We start from the raw sequence: 23,114 nt of genomic DNA, 5'->3' as shown, positions 1-23,114 counted from the left end.
GAAGAATTCTAAACTTGAATCCCGATTGTCTAAAAAAGTTTATTCTTTCAAAATATATTTACTAAGCCAGTTACTTTGTGCCAGGCACTATCCTAATATAGCTGGAATATACTTATGAACGAGATAGCCTTGACCTCATGGAGCTTAAGGTCACAGCAGTGCTGCCCAATAGAAATATAATGTGTGCACATGTTGCAACTTAAAATTTTCTAGTAGCTACATTAAAAAATAAAAAGAAGCAGGTAAAATTAATTTAATAATATATTCTACTTAACTCAATATAGCTAAAATATTATCACATCAACATATAGATAACAAAAATTATTGATTTATTTTACATTCTTTTTATTTTACTAAATCTTCAAAATTTGCTATGTATTTTATACTTACAGCACATCTCAATTGAACTAGCTACGTGTTAAATATTGAACAGCCTCTATGATTAGTGGCTACTGGACTGGGCAATGCAGGTTTACCGACACCCTGTACGTCATCACACAAGTAAATATTTAGATTATAATGGTAACAAGCGCTTGGGGAGACTTTGGGAATGCTGAAGGTGAGAAGTGAGGCATGAGTTGGAGTTAGCCAGAAAGAAGGGAGAATATTCCAGGCAAAGGGAACAGTCTGTGTCATGACTTTGAGTTGAAAGGAGTGGAAAGGAGGCCAGTAGGCTCAAATTTGTGAGTGACAGAAAAATGATGGAACTAAGAACAGAGAGAGAGAAATCTAGTTTTAGAGGAAGATAAATTTGGTTTTAAGATGTTGACTTTCAGGTGCAAAAGATAGTGATATGGGATAGGAAAATGGGAGGGAGGAAGAACTGGAGATTTAGCCTGCAGAGTTGATGGAGCTGGTAAGTTACATCTTTTGTTGAAGTCCTAACGTCTAGACTTCTTTTCAGGGGCCACTCGTTAGGTGGGCTGGAGACCACAAGGGGGAGGAAGGGGGGCAAGTTAGTTAAATAGATCAGGAGGGGGAAGAGGTAGAGAGTGAGTACAGACTCTGTCCTAGAGAGGGCCAAAGGTCATGAAGGAGAGACTAAACTCAATGGTGAATTCTTGGGGCCAAGAGGAAAAGGAATGGAAGATTAAGTCAAAGAGGTGGAAGCCTGGGAGAGGTGGAATGAAGTCAGGAAGCAGGAATAAGAAGGGGAGGCATCAAAGTCAGCAGGTCAAAGGTGAGTGATGAACAGTAGCTTTCTTTAGTTGTCTGCCAGCAGCATGGTGGATGATGGGTAGGCCAGGTTTAAAGTAAAGGGTCCAATAGACACTTTATTAGTATTATTTTTTTAAAGATTGGCACCTGAGCTAACAACTGTTGCCAATCTTTTTTTTTTTTTTTTTCTGCTTTATCTTCCCCAACCCCCCGTACATAGTTATTTATCTTAGTTGCAGGTCCTTCTAGTTGTGGGATGTGGGACGCCGCCTCAATGTGGCCTAACTAGTGGTGCCATGTCCGCGCCCAGGATCCGAACCCAGGGCCGCCACAGCGGAATGTATGAACTTAACCACTCGGCCACGGAGCCAGCCCCCCAATAGGCACTTTAAACAACTATCACGTTACCAACACGTCTACCCACTGACGGTTTCAGAGGACGTGAGCCAGAGACTGAAGAGGCCCTCTAAGCGCCACAGTATGCTTCTAAGCCTGCAGAGAAACCTTCCCTGTTTGGTCACTGTGGGAAACCTGCTCCAACTGTTACCTCCCATGCTCTGACAATCTGGCAAGCAAGGTGTCTGCTGCTCTCAGCAAATCTTAAAGAGATGGTGGTGACGAAAACTGATATTTATCTTTCAGATGGTGAAGTCTCTCTTCTACCTGTCACCAGGAGAAGGCAGGGCATTCCTAGGTCACCAGGCCTTTGGTCAACAACCACTAATTTTAAAGCTTGAATTCTATCATGATTCACTTACAGCTTGCTGTGTCCATGCTGAGATCCCATGAAGAAGCCTGGTTCATAAGCTCCCGGAATTTGTGTTTTCCACCCTCTCACCTGGAATGCTGAAACAGCAAAGTCTTCTCTTGGCGGCCGTGAGAGAATGCGGCAGTTGGTGAGATGGGCACTGAGCCTATTTGAAGACCCAGTTGCAAGCTGGGCACTGACTGCAAATGCTGCAATTAAAAGCAAAACAAAACAAAACCATCCTACAGACCAAATGCCTTTTAGCAGGGAAAAAGCTGTGCTGTGTTAAAATAATGGGATGGTGTTTTTCTGCGGGGGTGATCCTGGTTTCCAAGAAAGGGTGATATTTGTGAAGATCGTAATGTCTATTCTCCAGGTCTTAGCTCTGATAGTACTCTCTCCTCCTCCTCACTGAAAGTTAAGAATGAAGGGGGCATGAATAATCAGGGGTAACAATGTACGGGATAGAGTAATCATAAACGAAGACTGGAAGAGTAATTTTTAATCTAGGCTTGTCAAAATAACTGTGTCTACATTTACTGATTATGTTGATTAAACAATGATTAAGGGTTGTGCTAAATCATGCTGGAACAATGCAGACTTAAAAAAATTTTTAGTAAATTAAGAGAAACTGTGATTAGGTCTTTGATTGTAAGCCATCCTCTTGGATGACAGTGCATTCAGGACTTCTGTGAATGAGAAAGGAGAGAGAAGGGAGAGGTGGTGGAGGAGGTGGGAAGCTGCACAGGACCAGATCATTCAGGGCCTGAAGGTCATGACTAGGAGGTGGGATTGTATTCTAAGTGTAATAAGAAGTTGGGGGTGTGTTTTACACTGGGGAGTGTTCACAAGATCTGATTTGTGCTTTTAGAAGCTTACTCTGGCTGCCCTGGGGTACAGCCATATTGGATCCAGAGGGAGAATGAAGATCCCATTCTCATTCTGGTCAGGTAGCTGGCGAAAGGCCTGATTCCCAAGTGACGCTGGCAACAAATGGAAACAACTCAGGCATGAAAGCAGCAGGACAGCACTGTGGCAAGAGGTTTCCACCGCGCTCATTTCTTCCCGACTTGCTAATGCAGCCAGAATCAAAGGAAATCTAACATGTAAAAAGACTATTTTGAAGTTTTATTTAAAGACAAGCCATGCTTAGGAACAGGTTTGAAAAACTTAAAAATGTGATGATAAATGTCAGGCTTGCCATGCTTAGGCGGCTGGCACGCAACTATGCTGAACAGACTCCCAACCGAAGGTTCCCTTGCAGGCTTCTCAATACTGCTTCTCTAGGCTAAGCCCACCCTGAAGAGGAGTCAAAAGGGACTTGGCTCCAGAAAGACCATCTGGGGTTTGAAGTCCACCCCTCTCCCTCCCCATTGAGGCAGACTTCCTCCACTTCTGGGCCACGCCCCTTTCATCCAGGGGGTCAGCATCTGTTCCCCTGTAGCCCCGCCTCTTCGAGGCGTGGATGCGCTGTGCCCTTTTGCAGTTCACTGTGCAGATGGCAGACAGGCAGCTCATCTCTGTCAGCTGATTTTCAGTGTGAACTTTCTTTATTATGGAGAGGAGATTTCAAGGTACAGATTACATGCAATCCTTCTTATCCTCCTTTGTTTGGAGTCAGTTAGTGATTAAGAAGTCCCTCATTTTGCCCCTCTGCCTTAGCTGAAGGAAGCCAGGGTGCACGCTGGTAACCCCTCTGCATGTGTCTGCCTAACTGACCTCTTCCTTTCTGTTCCATCCTGGGTTCCGCCCTCCAGAGCTGGACTGGAGCAGTTCTGCTGACCTGTTTGTGCTTCTGAGCTTTCTGGAGAAGCAAAGTCCATTTAGGTGTGGCCATAGGCTTATCTCTTTAGCTGCAGGCTGGGGTGACTTTTCTTGAAGCTGTGTGAACCTCTAGGCTGTTAGCAGGCTCTTGATTTTGCCCTCAGGCCTGGCCAGGCTCATATTTTCTTTGCCACAGTCTCCCTGGCCTGTCCTGCTCGCTTGTGTCTCCTGTCTCAATGTGCACAATCTCTTCTCTAGCAAGGCCTTAGCTTTCTAGTCTGGCTTTCTCTGTTGAACCTCATCTCTCTTTACAAGACTCATCATGTAACCTTCTAGACACAGGTTAGCATGCCCTTTCCTGTCATTTTTTACCTCTTGAGCCCTGGGACCTGATAAATGTGAAACAAACTTCCTCTCATGTCATATCCCAGGGCCTCTATGCAATAAATTTTACAACTTTAATAGATTTTGGAAATTCAACTCAGTTATTTTAAAGGTCATCTCTGTGGAGTTTTATTAATTAAATTTCTTTTAAAGTTTTTTGAAAAGTTATTATTTCTGTTTCAAAATTTCTCCCTCTATATGCAACTTTCTAAGTATCGGGACCCCCTGAATTTATTAACCTATCTCTCTAAAAATCTATTGCTTTTCTTAAAGAGTATTGTGCTATGTATATCTAAAGTGAAATGGTTTTTATAAAAAGCACTCAGAATATTTTTAAATGTACATTTTGGACTTTAAGCTGGGATGTGTCAAATCTTGTTGCACTTAAAAGTAATTATAGTTCTAATTTTTAAAAGAGGTAAACTCTAATAATTATGTCCCTGTGTGCATTAGTAAAAATGGGTATTTTTATTCTTATGGAGCAAAGGTTCATTGGAATTGCCTCTTCGCCCAGCATTCTGGCTTGGTTGGAGGGCGTGAGGAAGGATTAGGGTCCCGGGGAAGAGTCTAGCCTTCACTGTTTCACAAATGCAGGCTTAATGGGCCGGTTAGAGGAAGAATCAGCGTTTGCCTTGAATCCGGCTTGGGTCAAGTTTTGGGACTTACAGTGACTTCTTGGAACTTAGGGCAACTCACTGACCATTCTTGGACCTTTTTTCCCCAGTTGTAAATTCCCTTGTGGCTTAATTATATATGAAAATGTAAACATACAAGAGTCACTAAGCAGCCTATGACGAGATCAAATTGCCTGTGAATTCTCGACTGGCCTTTTGTTAGATTACACATTAGTATTTCCTGGTAGTGGATGATGAAGTAGCTGTTCATAACCTTTTGAGACTCGAACAGAAAAGCGTTGGCATAAAATCCAGTATTCATTGGCTTTGAAGGGGACCCATGTGGACAGCCTCTTCCTTCTCGTCCCTACTCCTGACTTAGAAAAGCAGGTACCTTCACAGTGATCTTCGAGTCTTTGTGGAATTCCATAGCTGCACTCTTTGCTTCACCTTAATCTATGGCTTTTAATGATTTATGCATCACCGGAGCCTATTATGAGAGTCTTTTCTTCTTAAAAAATTAAGAACAAAAGGGAATACAGTTCAGAGGTATCATCTTTTTTCTTTCTCTCTATTCGTATTCCTCCCACTATTTCCATTAAGATGATTTTTAAAAATTTATACAAGCACTCCATGTTCACTGCGGAAAAATTAGAAAATATAGAATAGCAAAAGAAAAAAAATTTACCCCCAATTCCACCATGTGGAGGTGACGAATTGAGTTTACAGCAATGTTCTGTTGGGATGCACACCAGCCTCTGTGCACACTTCCCGGGCTGCTGTCTACGTGGGTCGCTGTATAAAACTTACTCTCACCAGAACCAGGGAGACAAACTGTTCCTGAGACTAAGTATAGAAGGAGAATGCGAAAGTGGTAACACCACAGTGTGATGCGCAACTGGTGCCAAGGAAAGATGGCACTGGATGCGTGTTTGCCATCCTGTGGACCCACTCGGCTTTGTGAGGACAGAGGAGGTCCCCGCAGGGCAGTAGACAGTTTGGCTCAAACAGATTCGAACTGCAGAAGGACAAACTGAAGAGTATGGGATTACGGTGGGGTGGCTTAGTGCTTTTTTCTTTAAAAAGTCTTTGAATTCTTTTAAGTGTCTGGCCTCATGATGAAAGAAACATTTTTTGAAATAACTCTGAGCTCTACTACTACTTATTAAATTAGCAAAAAGTTAGTTACAATGGCAAAATCCAACGCGAATGGAGGTGCGGGAGAATAGATATATTCACATGTTGCTAGGTGATATTTAAATGGTTCCAGTGATTCTGGAGTGTACTTTGTCCGATTATGATAAGAGCAATAAAACTAATTTTGTGCCCTTTTACTCAGTTATCACTGATATTATGGGATATAGCTCGAGAAAATAATCCAAAAAAAGAAAGCAATTTATATAAAGACAGTTATAGTTTGTTGACCTTTTTAGGTTTTTTTTGGAAGGTTAGCCCTGAGCTAACATCTGCCACCAATCCTCCTCTTTTTTGCTGAGGAAGACTGGCCCGGGCTAACATCCATGCCCATTGTCTTCTGCTTTATATGTAGGACGCCTGCCACAGCATGGCTTGACAAGCAGTGTGTAGGTCTGCACCTGGGATCGGAACCGGTGAATCCCAGGCCACCGAAGAGGAACGTGCCACTGGGCTGTCCCACGGGGCCTGCCCCGAAACAAGACAGTTATAGTTTAAATTATAGGTAATCAGGAAAAGCATTGTCAAGAGACTCACCTTCTATTTTATCATCATCAGAAATGTGTTGTATCCACTCAGGAGAGCTTTTCTAAGTATCGAAGTTGTTGACTGGTGGCTGAGCCTACAGCTGTAGGAGAGAAGTCCCTTCTGTTGGAGTGGAAGCCTCTTTTGTGAAGTGGATTGTATGGGTAGACCATACAATCAGTGACTTTCTGTACAGAATAAGCTGCTTGTGGATTTCCTTTATTCCTGCCAAATTTCCTAATATATACAGTAATGTTGGTTGGGAAGATAATGGAATACAAAATTACAGGAATCTAAGAGGACATCTTGTTAAGCTCACTAGCTGACACAGGTATGAGCTCTAAGTACATAGGTGGACGCCTGGTCATCGCTTGATCAATTAATTACCTCTTGGGGCAATTTGTTAGAAGCTCCATTATTTAGAAAGTTCTTCCTATGTTAAAACAAAGTCAACCTACTTGCTATTTCTGCCTGTTAATTCCATTTCAGCCTTCTGAGGACTTATAGAATAAACCTGGTTTCCCTCTAAGTCTTCTTTTTCTCCCCAGGCTGAAAAGCCTTAGCTCTTTCAGACTTTCCTCAGATGTTCAACACATGGTTATTTTTCTTTGGAAGCGTTCCAGTTTGTTGATGTTCTCCTTAAAGCATTGCGGAAGAAATGACAATACCCTGGGTGCAGTAACATCGCAATGGAGGCCTACAGGATAGTTCATTCTTGACACCCCACTTTTGTGAATATTAAGACCTCATTAGCTTTTATCCGTGCCATTTACCCATATTGCATGTGTATACAACTAAAACTCCTTAGTATTTTCATTTCTGTGGCTGTTCGAATTCTTCTCCTCTATCCGACAGAATTGCTTATTTGAATCTGAGTACAGTTCTTCATTTATTTGTATATATATAATCTTTTTGATGAAGAATAATTTAGATACAGTAACAAGCATTACTCTGAATTTTTGCATATATAAGTGTCCATCTAATTACCATCTAGATCAACATAGAATTTTCCCAGCAACCCAGAAGGTTCTCTCACGCCCCCTCATAGTCAGCAGCTCCCCAAATGCAACCACCATTCTGACCTCTCTTACCATAGATTAATTGTGCCTGTTTGAACTTCGTATAATTGAAATCATGCAATTCCATTTCTCACATTGGTGTCCGTGAGATTTATTTATATTGTTGACAGAGGCAGAAGCTCATTTTTTTTTTTTTTTTTTTGCTATGTAGCATTCCATGGTATGAATTATACCACAATTTATTTGTCTATGTAATGGTTTGGCTATTTTGAATAAAGCTACCATAACAATTCTGGTACATGTCTTTTGGAAGATATAAGTACTCATATTTGTTGGTGACATACTCAGGAGTAGAATTATTGGGTCATGGGGTATATACATGTTTTGCTTAGTACATACTGCTGATTTTCCAAAGTTGTTGTCTCAGTTTATATTCTCACCAGTGATGTATAGAGTTCCAGTTCTCCATATCTTCTCCAGTACTAGTTATCATTGTCTTTCTAATTTTAGTCATTTTAAAGAGATATATGGTGTTAACTCATTGTTGTTTTAATTTGTGTTTTCCTGATTATCTACATAATTTTCAAGTAGAATTAATTGCATGATTTGGCTATATTAATTCATCTTGGATAGCCACTTTGTTATCCCATGAATTCACTATTCCACCTAGCTTCTTGTGACCTACTCATTTTATTAATATCCCCCATGGGGATGTAGACAGAATGTAGTATCAAGCCCCTCTAAGTTGATATCAATGTTTTGATTGGCATCCTTGGGTAGGTCATTCAACCAGTTATGAAATCAGCCTAACTGTATGACTATCACCTTTCACCATGCCCTCAATAAAGTTATCTAGGAATGTTGAAATTCATATCCTCCCTTGCCTATAGTATTCTGATCTATCAATTTAGTTGGTACTCCTATCAAAAAATGAAGTTTAAGTTGGTATTCTTTGTAAATCCAGAATGCCTCCTATTAATCATTTACTCCCTCTTATGAGCTCACCAATTATCCTTTTGATAACCTGTTCTAACGTTTTTCCTAAAGATACATCTTCCATTTTATAAATGTATGACAGCATTTGCAACTTCTTACTTGAAACAAAAGTATGGTTTAGAATGGTCTCCTTGTTTCATTCAATTGCTGTGCTTAAATTGATTTTCAGTTTTATAAATCAAATCCTTTTTTTTTCAAAGATTGGCACCTGAGCTAACATCTGTTGCCAATCTTCTTTTTTTTCTCTTCTTCTCCGTCTCCCCAAAGCCCCCCAGTACATAGTTGTATATTCTAGTTGTAGGTCCTTCTGGTTGTGCTATGTGGGATGTCACCTCAGCATGGCTTGATGAGCGGTGCCATGTCTGTGCCCAGGATCCGAACCGGCGAAATCCTGGGCCACCGAAGCAGCGCTCACGAACTTAGCCACTTGGCCATGGGGCCTGCCCCGAAACTTTCTTTAAAGATTTTAAGATAGTTCATTAGTTGACAATTATATAAGAAGTGCTTTTTTTTTTTTGAGGAAGGGAATTAACAAGTCTTTTAAGAGGCAAATAATCATTCACTAGTTTATCTCTAAACTTGAATTTCTAATTATCTGATTTTCCTAATCACACATATATTAAAGTAATGTTTTACTGTTGCAAATGGGCAGAATGATATAAAAGATCAATAGTGGGAAAAATTAAAACAAGAAAAAGAAGATAACTCAAAAACTACAAATCACTGTAGATCATTTAATAAAATTATCTTGGTCTATTAAATAGGATCTCAATGGGCTTGAAGAGACAGTCAACTTTTAAAGTATCTTGTGCATTAAGAGAATCTGCTTCAGCCTTGAGAAATCTAGATGCAACAATAGAAACAACTAACCTATATTATAGGGCTAGAGTTGCTGTTTATATTTCTTTGTCATTTAAGCAGGAAAAGTAAGGATTTCATGGAATATATCCAATTAGCTAGAGCAGCTTCCCGAATTGGTTAAAGATTTTTGGCCACCGCAAACCCCAATTAGCCTTCTCTTTTATGCTTCTCATGATATTGCCTAAATAATAAAATATTTGATTCAAAGAGAAATGGAGAGGTTATCTAGTTCAATGTTTAAAATTTATCCATGAGGAAACTAAGACCCAATCAAGCTAAGTGACTTGCTTAAGTTTCAGCCCCCAACTAGTGGTTGAAGAAGCAGACGGACAACATTTTTGCTCTCGTGGAGGCACGTTTTAGTTGGGAGGGGACAGGGAAGAAGCAAAACACAAATACTGGGAGAACAAAAGTATTGGAGAGTGAATAGGTATTAGACAGAGAGGCTGGGGTACATTATATTGAGTGGCCAGATTCGTCCCAATTTAGTTCTCTTTCTGCTTTACCAAAATGCTTCCTAACTGACTGTTTCAAAGAAATAGAGGAGTTAAGTGACACAGTACTTTGTGAGCATATTGAAGTTCAAAAATATAAATTTATTCTCTTTCAACCAATTTATCCCCATTTGTTTTTTCTTTTTTTAAAGATCGGCACATGAGCTAACACCTGTTGCCGATCTTCTTCTTCTTCTCCCCAGAGCCCCTCAGTACATAGTAGTACACTCTAGTTGTAGGTCCTTCTGGTTGTGCCATGTGGGATGCTGCCTCAGCGTGGCCTGACAAGTGGTGCCATGTCTGCGCCCGGGATCGGAACCCGCGAAACCCTGGGCTGCTGAAGTGGAGCACAGGAACTTAACCACTCAGCCACGGGGCTGGCCCCCCAAATTTGTTTTTTAAGGAATGAAAGTTTAGACAAAATTTCCAGAATGAAGATATATGTAAATGAAAAATATATCAAAAAGATGAAAAAGTCTAGCAGTGTTGCTTAGGGCAGATGAATCATATATTTTCATCTTTGAAACTACTTTTTTCAGATGTATTTATTAAAGAGAATCTTTTCTTCTCAGGGGTTTGATGAAATGATATGAGTATATGACTAATCTAAAGAACAGTTCTACAGCTTTTCTAAGGAAGATTGGAAAGATGTTCTTGGAGCTCCCCTGCAATCCTGGTTTTGTCATTGAAGCTCTTTCAGTGTATATATCACCCAATTTGGCTGACCTTTAGCTTTCCTGCCACCAAACAGGGAAAACAGTTAGCATCAATCACTGTGTTTGACCTAAGGGAGATAAAAAAAATGTCTGAGATAGGACCCCAACTCTCAGGGTCCCATACTCTAGATAAAGAGAAAGGATAACAGTAGCGGGAGGTAGGAGTTTTGAGCAAGTGGTACAGACGAGGCCTGATGGCTATCCAGAGGAGGGAGAAATGCCTTTGTGCAGGGTCAGGAGGGTTCTTTGGAGGGTGTATGAGTTGGGTTGGACTCCGGAGGATGCATGCTTTGGAAAAAGGAGTGCTGTAATTATAGCAGTATTTGTGGGAGATTTTCCAAATAAAGCTTCTGCAGGGACCAGGGGCAGAGGTTATTACAGTTCCCCAGTGACACAGATCTGAAGTCTGTTGGTGACTGACAAACCTGGGTGACTGGATGATGTGAAGGAGGTATGGTGGAGCAGAGGAGGAGGTGAAAGCTGATCTTGCAGTCTGGGTGAGAGATGGCTTCATTCATAGGACTGAGGAAGTCTGCAGGGTAAGGCGATATTTGATTGTAGGCGTATCAAGATGTTGGCACCAAATCTGACTCAAAATGTCCATCAGATGGTAGGAGTGAAGGACTGCGGGGCTAAGAGTGAGGTAATAATAGAGTTGAGGAATTACTCTGTGAGCCCTGGTCAGTGAGAGGGGAGGATGTGGGAACTCCAAAGTGAAAGAGCCACTGACTTTTTCCACTGGGGAATTTCTAATTGATCTCCCAGAGTGAAATGATTGCTTGGCAGCTGAAGGGAGCTAACAGTTCCTGACCCAGTATTCATCTCACTCAGTATTTGATGCTAATGACAGTGAATGAGATGAGCTACATTAGTACCCACATAGCCCCATCCTGCTTATTGGTTGGATAAAATATATATGTTATATGGTATTGATATATACATTTATCTCTCTCTCTCTCTATCTATTATCTATCTCATATACTTTGTGATCCAGACCAGGGCATATCTAAGGGTAAAAGGTGGGCATAATTAAATCACACCAGGACAACATCTGTAAACTAGGAGTGCCCATGTAAAGAGGTAAATATGGGCATCCTACTTATTGAGGAAGTATAACATAATGGTAAAGAGCATAAGGTGTAAAAAAAGAGCGACTTTTCATGTTTTATTAGCTGTGTGACCCAGAATAGATCACTCAACCTTCCTAAGCCTCGGTTTTCTCATCTGCAAAATTTAAGATAATACCTTTGTCCCTCTACAGTTCTTTTCAACACAGCAGCCAGAGGGATCTGTCCAAAATGCACACTAGTTCTGAGGGCGTGGGTGATTCTGGAGGAAGTTTACAGGATTCATTTTTGTGAATGTTAAGTTCGTGATGTCTATTAAACATCCAAATAGAGGTGTTGAGCAGGAGATTGAAGTCTGTAGTTTAGGAGAGAATTTGAGCTGGAGATAAAAATTTGGCAGTCATCAGATGAGAGATGTGAGGCTAGATGATATCACCAAGAGAGTGATGGTGGATAGAGAAGAGGAGAGGCGCAAGGACTGAGCCCTGGTCATTCTGGCTAAAAGAGAAGGTGAAAGGGAAGGAAGGAAGCAGCAAAGGATTTTGAGAAGCAGCAGTGGAGTGGTAGGAGAAAACCCAACCAAAGTGTCTTGGGAGAAAACCAAGGAACACTTGTTAATAGGAAGGGAATGTCATATACTGCCAATAGATCAAGTCAGACCAGGGCTGAGAATTGATGCTTGGATTGAGCAATATAGAGGTCACTGGGGGGTGGTGGGGGCAAAAGCCTGAAGTGGAAGTGTTTAAGAGGATGGGAGGGGAGACACTGGAGGCAGCAAACTCTTCAGAGAAGATTTTCTCTAACAGGGAGGTGAGAAATGAAGGGATAGGTGGAAGGGAAAGTGGAGTCAAAAGCATTTATTTATTTTTTTACTTTGTGTTTTTTCTCCCAAGATGGGCAATGATCAAGTAGAAAAGAAAAAATTGAAAATAAAGCAGCAAGAAATGAGATTTATGGAGTAACGTCAGGAAGGGCTAGAGCTAGTGCACAAATTGGAGGGGGTGGTCTTTGCTTGTAACTGGAGCAGTTCATCGATGGTAACAAGAGCACACGTCGGAGGGCAGATGTGAGGGCTGAACAAAGAGCGGTCAGTCCATGGTTTGTTCTGAGGGTGAGCCTGGTCCTTCCTCAAGTGAGCTCGTGTCTCCCCAGTGGCCTGGTGACAGAGCTGCAGGTCCACTGCAGACCTTTGTTAATGAGCCTCACTAAAGTCTAGGAGATTAATGTGAATTTGGTATTTTCAGCGTGTGAGACATTGGAAGTCTGAGATTTTATCTCGGTTCCATGTGAATTTTCCAAAGTCAAGTTACTTCTCTGAACTTCAGTTTCTTCATCTGTTGAGATAGAGGGAGAGAGAGAGAGAGGGAGAGTGGGAGAGAATAATATTAACTTTTCTTATTTCCTTTTTATTGTGGAGGGGGAGAAGTTTCTACTTCCCAATTCCATGCTTCCATCATTCTACTTCAGTAAATTTTTCCAATCCCTCACTTTTTAAATTCCCCTTGTTCAGAAGGCAAAGTTAAACAAGTTTTGAAAAATTTCTTTTCTGCTCTCTGGCAGTGTACTTTTATTACCACCCAATGACACTTTGCATTGGAGGAGCATTTTATGGCTCACAAGTACTTTCTTATAAATTAGATCATGGTGATGGGCAAGAAAGTATCAATTTAATATTTTACATATGACAGTTTTGGGACACAGAGAGGTTAAGTGACTAGGCCAAGGTCACACAGCTAATAAGTGGTAGACATGGGCCAGAAATCAAGGTATTTTTCTAACAGTAAGGTGACTGCCTTTCACAATATTAAATTGCAATGTTAGAATGGAGGTTTTCACTTGAATACAAAATGCAAAGAAACTAAAAAAAGAAAATGTCCAAAATATATTCCACCACTTCTCTCTTGTTAAAAAAATATTTTCATTATACAAGTGATAGAAGAGTATATTCTTGTTTTAAAGAATTCTGACAGTACAGGAAAAGCAAATTCCCATTACTCACCCTAGTCTCACTGTCCTTCATAGAGATGACTACTATTATCAATTTGGTGTGTATCTCTCTCTTAAAAAGTGAACTCTGGTGTTGTTTTTATCTGGTTAGAAAAGCGATTTGTTGTCATTATAGGAGAAAAAAGAAGAAAAAAATCAATCACTCATTATCTTACTAGACAGAGTTAACGATTTTAGTGTATTTCCTGTTAGTCCCTTATCTATGCATATATTTATATTCATACACATTTTGCATAATTGTAATTTATGCAAAATACAGTTGCCTGTCTTTTAAAAAGTTTTAACATTATATCATGGACATTTTCCCATGTCAATAACAATTTTTTGGAAATGTCATTATTTTTTACTGAGCACTTTTTTTTTTAATTGAGGCAACATTGGTGTATAACATTATATAAATTTCAGGTGTACGTTATTATATTTCAGTTCCTGTGTAGATTGCATCATGTTCACCACCCAAAGCCTAATTACAATCCATCACCACACGCATGTGCCTAATCACCCCTTTTAGCTTCCTCCCTCCCTGCTTCCCCTCTGTTAGCCACCAATCCTATCTCTGTTTCTGTGTGTTTGTTTGTTGTTGTTTTTATCTTCTACTTATGAGTGAAATCACGTGGCATTTGACTTTCTCCCTCTGACTTATTTCATTTAGCATAATACCCTCGAGGTCCACCCATGTTGTTGCAAACGGCAAGATTTCATCTTTTTTTTATGCCTGAGTAGTATTCCATTGTGTATATATACCACATCTTTATCCGTTCGTCCCTTGATGGACAGCTAGGTTGCTTCCAAGTCTTGGTTATTGAGAATAATGCTGCGATGAACATAGGGGTGCATGTATCTTTATGCATTCTTGTTTTCATGTTCTTTGGATAAATACCCAGCAGTGGAATAGCTGGATCATATGGTAGTTCTATTCTTAATTTTTTGAGGAATCTCCATACTGTTTTCCACAGTGGCTGCACTAGTTTACATTCCCACCAGCAGTGTATGAGGGTTCCCTTTTCGCCACATCCTCTCCAACACTTGTTATTTCTCATCTTGTTACTTATAGCCATTCTGATGGACATGAGGTGATATCTCATTGTAGTTTTGATTTGCATTTCCCTAATAATTAGTGATGTTGAACATCTTTTCATGTGCCTGTTTGCCATCTGTATATCTTCTTTGGAAAAATGCCTGTTCAAGTCTTTTGCCCATTTTTAAATTGGGTTGTTAGTCTTTTTGTTGTTGAGATGTATGAGTTCTTCATATATTTTGGATATTACCCCTTATCATACATATGGTTTGCAAATATCTTCTTCCAATTGTTAGGTTGTCTTTTCATTTTGTTGATGGTTACCTTTGCTGTGCAGAAGTTTTTTAGTTTGATATAGTCCCATTCATTTTTTCTGTTGTTTATTTTACCCAGCCAGACATGGTACTTGAAAATATGCTGCTAAGACTGATGTTAAAGAGCATATTGCCTCTGTTTTCTCCTAGAAGTTTTATGGTTTCAGGTCTTACATTCAAGTCTTTAATCCATTTTGAGTGAATTTTTGTGTATGGTGTAAGATAATAGTTTACTTTCATTCTTTAGAAACATCTTATTTTTAATGGCAATATATTTCTTTAGTTAGAGGTGGTCTCATAATTTAGTTAACCATTTTCTATGAAATTGGAAGTTTTCAATGTTTTTGCAATTATAAATAATGTTAAAGTAAATTAGCTCTTTGATAAGGTAAGAATGTTCCTTTTTCTCCCAAGTACTGTGCGTCTTTCTTTATTGACCCCATTGAGTGTTTCTGCAGGCAGAGAGACCAGGTACCACATTAATTATTGAATGTCATCATCTGGGTAAGCACCTCACACCTACTGGGCCATTTATATCAAAGGAATATGGCGGGGACAGTAATAATGAACCCGCGTCTTTAGTTACTCGTTAATACCATCTGCTCCATAAAACAGTAATGAGCTTACACTTTTGATTTGTGAAAAGTGCTTTTAATTATAGTTCTTTTCTTTGTCTCTTTGCTGTTTGATTCTACCAGACTGCTGGATCCTTTGAACATACTGGCCATTGGAGTAGTAAATGATGCCTTGGTTTTGAGCTGACTTAAACATGATGGAAGAAAAACAATTGTTAAAAAAAATATTCCTTTAAGCTTTGGATGTTGAACTAAATACAGAATGAAGGTTGCAGGGGTTAAAATTTCCCATAGTCTATTTGATTAATAGACAAATCACAAAAATTTTCAGTCATAATCACCCAAGGATTACAAATGAAAACAAAAACATAAAAATGATCAACTTAATCAAACAAATTAAATAATTAGTAAAATAAGCTAACCTTTTAAACCTATAGAATTAGTAAAGATTTTTGTCAATGATATAGAGAAATAAACATTCATGAGAAGCTTATTGGCCAATGAGGTTGTAAATTGATTCCATTTGGTCAATTTAGCAAGAAATATTAATGCCTTAAAATCTACCTTCTCTTTGAACCAATATTTATACATAGAGAAATGTATCCTAAAGAAATAATTATTACTAAAGGATTCTAGTAAAGATTAGCAACAAAAATATTCATTCAGCATATTTTATGCTAAGAAATAAAGATACACAGTCTCAATATTAATTTATTCAGTCAATAAGTATTAATTTATTGCTATATGCCAAATTCCATCATATTTCAGAAACTTTGGGTACAATGGTGGACAGGACATGTTTTCTCTAATCAAATACCTATGATCTAGATGGTACATCCATTTAATGGAATTCTAGGCACTCATTAAAAATGATGCTGCAGACTTCTGCTTCCAGACAAGAAGAAGTAAAAGGGTTTGGATTTACCATACTTCTATAAACAATCAGATGTCAGAGAAATTACACAAAATAATGGTTTTCAGGCATTGGCCAACAGTCAGTGTAGGACGGTAATCTCTGAGAGAAAGGAAATAACAAGATGAGTACTAAAATTGCACTGTATTACCATCTGGAGGAGGTTTGCTTGTGGGGGTGTGTGTCTCTGCTGGTCTTGCTGAATTGAAGAGATGGAGACCAGAGTTTGGGGAAGTCAAGTCTGCTAGAATTTTCAGAGTGGAGTACTGGGGAGAAAGCAGTTCACAAAAACAGAATTCCAGAAGTCTCTACAGGGATCCCCTTGAGTCTTTGACTGAGTACTGATCTGTACACATGCGAGAGGAAACTATCTGGGCCCAGGGAAATAACTGCTAGAAGGGTGAATAGAACAATATCTGGATCACACAGGATTGGAAAATATTCATGTTTCCACTACCCAGAGTATACAGATTCCATGGAGTAGAATTCTTAGAAAGTTACCATTTTAATAATGGAGATAAATTGGCCTTAGACCAAAGGCTGCTCTAGACTTGCCCTAAAGAAGCTTAAAAACAAGATTCAAAAGGATGCAAATGATTGCAAATAACTCAACCAGAACAAAACCTAATGCTATTTAAAGAAATTTAACAAAATCTAACAACCGATGATGTAAAATTCACTCTTTCTGGCAATCAGTCAAAAATTACCAGTTGTGGGCCGGCCCAGTAGTGCAGCAGTTAAGTGCTCATGTTCTGCTTCGGCGGCCTGGGGTTTGCTGGTTCGGATCCTGGGTGCGGACATGGCACCACTCAGCATGCCATGCTGTGGTAGGCGTCCCACATATAAGGTAGAGGAAGATGCACATGGATGTTAGCTCAGGGCCAGTCTTCCTCAGCAAAAAGAGGAGGATTGGCAGCAGATGTTAGCTCAGGGCTAATCTTCCTCAAAAAGAAAAAAAATTACCAGTTGTACATGATATAGGAATATACAACTCATAGTCGGGAGAAAAATCAGTTAATAGTAAGAGATTCATAAATGACAGAGATGGTGAAACTAGCAGAAAGAGGACATCACCACAGCTATTATAAATATATTTGATAGGTTTAAAAAGGTAGAGGAAAACATGATGATGAGAGGAACTGAAGATATAAAAAACACCTAAATGGGACATTTAGAGATGAAAAATAAAATAGAAAATATCAGAAATAACAGAAATGACAAGATAAAATATCAGAAAAGACAATAAAATATCAGAAAATAAATATCAGAAATAAAATATTGGATGAGATTAAGAGCACATTAGACACTAAAGAAGAGATCAGTCAATTTGATGATATAGCAGCAGAAACTATCCAAAATGAAGCAAAGATATAAAAAAATTTAAAAGGAACAAAGCATTAGTGATGTGTGAGCTAATAAAAGGCAGTCTAGCATTTATGTTACTGGAGTCCTAGAAAAAAGTGGACGGAAGGAGAGAAAAAATTATTTTGGAAATAATGGGCAAAAGTTGGGGAACTGATTGCAAAAGGGGAGAATGTAACTTTTTGGATGATGGGAAATATTCTATATTCTGTGATAGTGGTTACAGAACTTTATTTATATGTCAAAACTCATCAAATTGTACTTAAAATTGGTAACTTTTATCTTATGTAAATTTTGTCTATATAAAAATTATGATCACCTTCCAAAAAATGATGTAGAGAAGCGTGAAAAGATGTTTAAGAGGTACTAAGTTTAAAAAAGCTTATGAAATACATTTACATTAAGATTCTATTTTTGAAAAACGTAGAAAAAGATTGAAGAAATATATAAAAAAATATTAGCAATGCTAATTGCAAAAAGTAAATTAATTTTTCTTCTTTTTAGTTCTCTTTAATTTTTAATTTTATTTTTTCCATCAAAGACATGTATTATTGATGTAAAAAATTGCCAATTTTTTTTTACTTCAAGAAACCTCAGAGTTTGGGTGATGGCCAGCACAGGCACTTGTAATGCCTCACGACAGAGAGGAAAACATCAATGCTGTCCTCCAGAAATGTAAAAGACAGCAGCATTTTTGTAGTACCTCTGTTCCATAAACCAGCTGAGTCTGATAATCCTGCATCATGGCTGTATAAAGTAGTACTTCTTGGTAATATGTTTTAGAAAAGCAATTCAACCAGTTAAGTCTGAAAAAGAATTGATTGGCTTCTATAACTGAAAAATCTGGACTTCAGGCATAGCTGGATCTAGGGATTCTAGCATCATGGCTTTTCTTCTATCCTCACAGCTTTCAGCTCTGTTTTCCTCTTTGATGACTTTGTTCACAGGCGAGTCCTCTTCATGTAGTAAGATATGTGAGCTCCCAGCAGCTCCAGACTTATTTAGCCTTTGTGCTTGAACCAATCAAGATTCTTAGTTGTAATTAACAAAAGTTAACTCTTATTAAGTTAAACAGAGAGGAACTACTAAAAGATAACTGGATATCACATAATTTCGAAGATTTCTACAGAGTCAGCAGTAATAATACCCCAGATCTCTGAAGTCAAATGCCACAGCTGCCACTACCACCTACACTGGACACTGTAGGCTGCTGCTATTAGGAATGTGGCCACTTGTGCCTTGGAAATGCATGTCATGCTGCTGCTGCCATCAACCGTGACAGAATAGACTCTGTGTTGTCCCTGATTCTTGGCCTCAACTGCTTCCAATCAAAGTCTGGGGCGAACATGTCTGCTTGTCAGAGTCTGGGTCATGTGACTGCAAAGGAGGCAGAAAAAGCAAGTATCTGGCATTTTCAGTCTCAGAAAATATGGCTTCCAGGAGCTCCAGAATTTCATACTCCCTGATCAGGCAGGAAATGATGTGTGTGACCTAGAGTGGGAGGTGACCTCCGTCTCTGAGGTAAGGGATAACACATGCAGCAGAGGAGAGTTCAGATTCAGGGAAGCCGCAAAGATGGCAAATGTCCATTGCAGTCTGCCTTTTTGGCTACCTGACATCAACACACCCCATTCTTTATATAGTTCCTAGCGTATCTGAAAATAGCCATTCCTACCTGACATAATGCAATGAGTCCTCATACAACATCAAACACTCATCATACGACTTAAAACGACCTCTTCTCCTTCCCACAAATAGTCATCCTACAGCCTCAAAAGTTATGGCAAATAGTCATCCTACAACTTCAATAGTTATGGCACCCTGTTCAAAGCCCAAGATCTCTGACCGTGGCAACGTTAGGTGGCATCTCAGGCAATTCCCCGGGATTTTCTCTGTGGCAGCAATTCTCTTTCCTTTTGTTGTCAGGATTAATCATACTTCCTAACAAAATTGTCATCCTTTTTTGCTGTTGTTGCTGTCGCCCATCACTTGAGTGGCCTGAAATGTCAAAGTGGCGGTTGCAGCTTCTGACTTGGTGGAACAGTTGTTGTATTCCGTAGAGGAAGTATTCAGTCCTTGGATATTAAGATGGCTAAACCAGAAGAGTCCACAGCTGTAGAGACGGGAAGCAAAAAATTTGCAACGGGTCATTAAGTGTGATCTCAAGAGGTACCCCTTTCATTTCACTACCTAGGCTTATGTATTCTAGTGACAGGAGAAATAATACCAAATATCTAGTCACTTTCAAACATAGATAAAAATCCTCTAGGACTGAATCCCAAATTTACAACGTATTTGCTGAGACCATAACTGAGTCCTGAGAAGGTCAAACATCCATTCTTTTAAGGCCATATCTTTCTGGAGATAGGGTAAACAGTAAGACAGTAAATCTTGTGGTCATCTATTTTTTATTTGCTTTTGTTTTTCTGTGAAGTGAATTCCTTGATTAGAAGCAATGTTGTGAGGGTTACAGAAGTGGTGTCCAAGGCATTAGGTTAGACTACAAATTGGCAGAAGTGTGGTATGTAGGAAAAGAAAATTAAAATCTGAAGTAGATGATCTTTTCAGTGAGGGCATCACCACATCCTTTGTGAGGGAAGGGTCCAGCGCAGTCAGACTGCGACCAGGTGTCTGTGGTCCTCCGGCAGGTGTGCTGTCCTTTGCTACTAAGAGCTGTTTCTTGTTTCAGAAATTGGGCACTGGTTTGGGTAGTTGCCAGGTAGCCTTGATAAGTGTCAGTTCATGTTGTTGAGTCCACACATAGCTTTCATTTCTGCAAACATTGCTACGTGGCTCATGAATGTAATTAGCAAACACTATGGGTGGGGGCAGTGGGAGGATGTAGCCTGCCATCTTGTTCACTTCCTCTGGGGCATCTTTTGGTGAGCATTCCTGTGAGCCACAGGTATTCTCGTGATCTGAGTCCATTCAGAGAGTTACATACTTTTCTCCAAACCCCACCTTCAATCCTCCACTCTCATTCCTTCCAAAGATCTGAACATCTTACCAAACCCATCCACATTCCAATGAATCTGTATACATCCAACCTCAAGTCATCACTATAAACAGGCGAATTGGAAAAGGGATCTGAAGTTTCCATTCACAGGGCAGTTGTCCTTCTTCACTGTCCCTCAGGGACAACCCTATATGGGAGTGAAACATTTCAGCAAACCTTTCAGATGGGGCCAGAACATCACGCAGAGTCTTCTCTAAATCCAGTTCAAGATTTTTCCTTTGCAGTCAGTTATTCACAGCCTACTCTCCTGAAGTCCTGAGTGTGGACTGAGGAGGGCTGGCATTAGGCCAGAAGTAGGTGGGCATGCTGGAAGTATGAACCACTTGCTCACACAACTTATCCTTTCAGAAGGCGTTAGTGCTTTGAACCCTGTAGAAAAACACTTCCACTTGATAATGATATGCTACAGGGTGTACCCAATTTTTGGTGAGGCAGATAAGATAACCCACTCACAATGGTGAGCTGGCGTCCCATGATCTGACAATTATTCTCCATCAGGGTTCAGCAGCAAGGTGTTTCTCACAAGGGGAATAATGACTTGCTGAAAAGGGCATGGCCTGGATCCAAAACTCTAGGGGCCCCCACATGACTCTTGTATTGGGACTTGCCATTGGCTCTATCCAGCATCCTCATTTACCTCACTTGATATTTTAAGCACTATTAGATCTGATGGATCCTAAAGGCCAAGTGGCAGAGCTGCCTGAACCATGGTTCATACCAGACAGAAAGCCGTTTATTGATTTGTGCCCCACTCAAAGTGAGTAGTTTTATAGGTCATCCAGTAAATGGGTCAGAGAAGCACATTTATGGGTATGTTGTCTCCCAAATACAAAAGAGGGCCATCAAATCTTTCTCAGTGAGAGAAAGTGCAAAGTTAGCAACTTTCCTTCCACTTTGGGGGTGCTATCTCAACTTGTCCCAAATCAGTGGACCCCGGAAACTTTACTGAAGTTGCAGATGCTGATATTAGCTTGGAATTTTTTCTTCTTCTTATATACTTTGGCTTCCCAGGGTATCTAGGGTAACACACATCTTTTTGTCAAGAAGGAATCAGTGAGATATGAGATGATGTTATTAAGGGGTCCACTGACTAGATTTTAGCACAGAACCAAGGAGTCGACATACCTGAAGAAACACGATGAAGATAGGGATTTTGGTGTCTGCATACTAAAGAAAAGAAAAAAGAATTTTACTGATTAATAGCTATATACCAGGTACTAAAGACCATGTTGGTTTGCTTAAGCAAAGTGACTACCTGTAGCATAGCAGGTACAATTAAAGATGCTACTTGAGGGGCCAGCCTGGTGTCCTAGTGGTTAAGTTCACCCACTTTGCTTCAGTGGCCCCGGGTTCATGGGATCAGCTCCTGGGCGTGCACCTACACACCGCTCATCAAGCCATGCTGTGGTGGTGTCCCACATAGAAGAACTAGAAGCATATACAACTCTGTACTGGGCCTTTGGGGAGAAAAAAAAAAGAGGAAGGTTGGCAACAGATGTTAGTTCAGGGCCAATCTTTAAAAAAAAAAGTCAGCGTTAAGGTGCTTCCTTGTGGGTAATTAAAAAAAATAATAATGCTACTTGATTAAGCTTATGATAATCCACTGTTACTCTGTAAGACCCCTCTTCCTGCTACACTGATCAAAAGGTAAGGTAAATGGAGATGTGATAAGAATCACCATCCGTGCATCTTTCAAGCCTTTGATGGTGGAACTAGTCTTTGTGTTAGCAGTGGGAATTCAAAGAGTTTTTACTTGTCCATTTCTATGATAATACTCCACAGCTCAGGGAACTAATGTGCGTATTTTGCCCAATTCTAGGTATACCTATTCCAGCTATGCACTCAAAACCTACGCATGATGGGTTTATGGTCGCCCTGGGCTTATGAGTAGGTGGACTTATCTGATATTATAATCCCTGACTATGAATGGTACACCATGGGATGTGTCTCCAGGAATTAACACATTTTAGAGCCAACGTCAATCAAGATTCAAAGGAGTGGCTATTTCCTTTTCTCCAATGCATAGTTATCTTGTCAAATGGCCATACTTCCCGTAGTTTCCGTGGGAGAAGATAGGAGGACATACAAAACCTGCTTTCATGTGATTGTAGGGTTCTTCCTCAAAAGGGTCTTTCCTTCCAGGTCTATGAAATGATTCAGACTAGATAATTGGATGAGGAGAGTGGCTTTCTATTATAGTGGCTCAAATCAGCCCTTTGTCTGCAGACCTAGAATTTTTTTGTTATATAAATCAAATAGGACCTTAGTGGGCTAACCACTAGTTCAATCTGAGGGGCCCCCAAATTAATTAGCCCTCAAAAAGGATCGTTGAAAGTCAGATAATTCTGCCCGTTATGTAATCTTGCATT

The 23,114-nt window shown here is 39.8% G+C and overlaps 1 long non-coding RNA gene across 4 annotated transcripts in view; it reads left to right on the top strand.

Annotated features, from left to right (window-relative positions):
* LOC106837011 (uncharacterized) overlaps positions 1-23,114 on the top strand; it is an 84,186-nt gene that overhangs the window by 19,052 nt on the left and 42,020 nt on the right. Inside the window, exon 6 of one of the 4 annotated variants that reach the window (XR_011498096.1) lies at positions 1,919-2,484. The exons of the other annotated variants lie outside the window; for them this stretch is intronic. This is a non-coding gene — a long non-coding RNA (uncharacterized lncRNA). Of the gene's footprint in view, positions 1-1,918; positions 2,485-23,114 lie in introns of those variants that run through there. 4 annotated transcript variants of the gene reach the window in all.

This window comes from Equus asinus, chromosome 25 (assembly GCF_041296235.1).
Source record: "Equus asinus isolate D_3611 breed Donkey chromosome 25, EquAss-T2T_v2, whole genome shotgun sequence".
NCBI classification, from domain to species: domain Eukaryota; kingdom Metazoa; phylum Chordata; class Mammalia; order Perissodactyla; family Equidae; genus Equus; species Equus asinus.
Note: the sequence above shows the minus strand (reverse complement) of the source record. Positions and strands in the feature narration are given on the sequence as shown.